Source organism: Trichosurus vulpecula, chromosome 2 (assembly GCF_011100635.1).
Source record: "Trichosurus vulpecula isolate mTriVul1 chromosome 2, mTriVul1.pri, whole genome shotgun sequence".
Taxonomy (NCBI): Eukaryota; Metazoa; Chordata; class Mammalia; order Diprotodontia; family Phalangeridae; genus Trichosurus; species Trichosurus vulpecula.
In genome coordinates this window covers 11,431,113-11,432,855 of record NC_050574.1, presented here as the reverse complement: position 1 = coordinate 11,432,855, position 1,743 = coordinate 11,431,113, and the positions used below count along the sequence as shown (strand labels likewise).

Genomic DNA, 1,743 nt, shown 5'->3' with positions numbered 1-1,743 from the left:
CACACATATAGTGGATAGTAGTAGGTTTCATCGTCAGTCCTCATGAATTACTGTAGATGCTCACTGTGTTAATCAGAACTGAGTTTTTTTTAACGGTGATGTTGCCATTGCATAAATTGGTTCTCCTGATTCTTCATTGGCTTATACAAGTCCTCAAAACTGTTTAGTTTTCTAATGTTTTTGCTAGTTTAAATTATTCTAATTATGCTCTCTTTACTCCGCATCCATTCATATGAGTCTTTCCACTTTTTTTTTAAACTTCTATTTCCCAAGCATGGAGAGGGCGGAGCTGGTGGGAGAATAGATGGAGTGGCAGGGCCCTCCAGTTTGGAAGGAAGTGAAAGTTCTGAAGCTGAATCAGAGCCAGGGAGTGGGATGGGAAAAAGGGCGGGGGGAGGAAAGTGGTACAAATAAATAGAGGGGACACGGGCAGGCCACTCTGGCATGCGTGTGAAGAGGCAAATCTCGTGGCTTCGTGGTTGCTTGGAGGACCCACCAGGTGGGAGCAGGCAGCATGCTGCTGGGCATCTGTGACCTGATGCAGCTGGCATGACGCATGAGGAAGAGTTACCTCAAGGGCCAAGAGGCCTTAGACAAGACGCACCTGATCTCTCTAGACCCCCACCCAGCAGCTCTCTACGTGGTTCAAAGAAGCATCCCGGTGCCTGGTGGGGTATGAACCCAATGCCATGTGTCTGACCACCTGCACCAGGGAGGGAAATCCTTCTTTCTGCCTGAACATTTCTGCCAAAGGGCTTTGACCAGGATGGCTTCCCTTTCCTCACTAACTTTGAAGGCTGAAAATGAAAAGAATTAGATTCTAACCCTTTTGCCTCCCTCCTCTTCTACTGGGCACCCCTCAATAGGCAGGTGCCTGTGGAAGCGCAGGTACAGAGGTTGCCAGAGGAGGAGGTTGAACTCTGTTTTCACTCCCGCCCTAAAAGCAGTCAAAGCAGTGCAGTCATTGGTGGCCAGAGCTCTGTTATTCCAGATCTGGAGTAGCTGAGGAAGAAGAATGAAGAGTTACAGGGGCTGTACCAAGAGCAGGATGTGTCCAAGCCTAAATATTGTGGTGGCTATATTCTCCACCCAGAAGTGATAGAGTTCTGTTAGGGTCAAACCATGTCATCTGCATGACCGGAATGTCTTCTGCAGGCTTCAGCTTGAAGACCTGCAGCAAGGCCCACGACTCACTCTGGGACAAATGACTGGCTGTATGAGAAACTCTCAACTGGACTGACTGCTGGTGATTGGACCCTCTCCCCTCACCATGGAACCTGGAACAGAGTGGTGAGAAGTTCAAGGTAGTTCCCCTCAAGCTCTAAGCCTAGCCCACTGAATCCTATATTCAGGGCCTTGCCAACATTATCATCTAAACCCTTTGTACTACGTCACCTCTCCTTTATCTCTGGTTTGTGAACAGGTAATGAAAAGAGTATCCCCAAATCCAAAACTGGATAATCCAAAAATGATTTCTCTTTGCGGTTGAGTATTTTCAGAACTACAAGATTTCCACATGTGCATATGTTTTGGCAACAAAGTTGCCTTCCCAATAACTGACTTCAAATATTTGAATGGTTGTCCTTCACAATGAAGGGAGACTATATTTATTCAGTGTGTTTCTAAACGACAGATGTAGAGCCAATGGATAGAGGTGACAGGGAAGTGAATGAAAATCTTCTGTAAGAATCTTCTAGTGGGAATTCCAAATGGAGTTAACAGTTGAATAGATGTGCTTTAGAG

The 1,743-nt window shown here is 46.3% G+C and overlaps 1 pseudogene; it reads left to right on the top strand.

Moving 5' to 3' along the window:
- Positions 1-556: 556 nt before the first annotated feature.
- LOC118836225 lies at positions 557-1,308 on the top strand (annotated as a pseudogene).
- Positions 1,309-1,743: the final 435 nt, after the last annotated feature.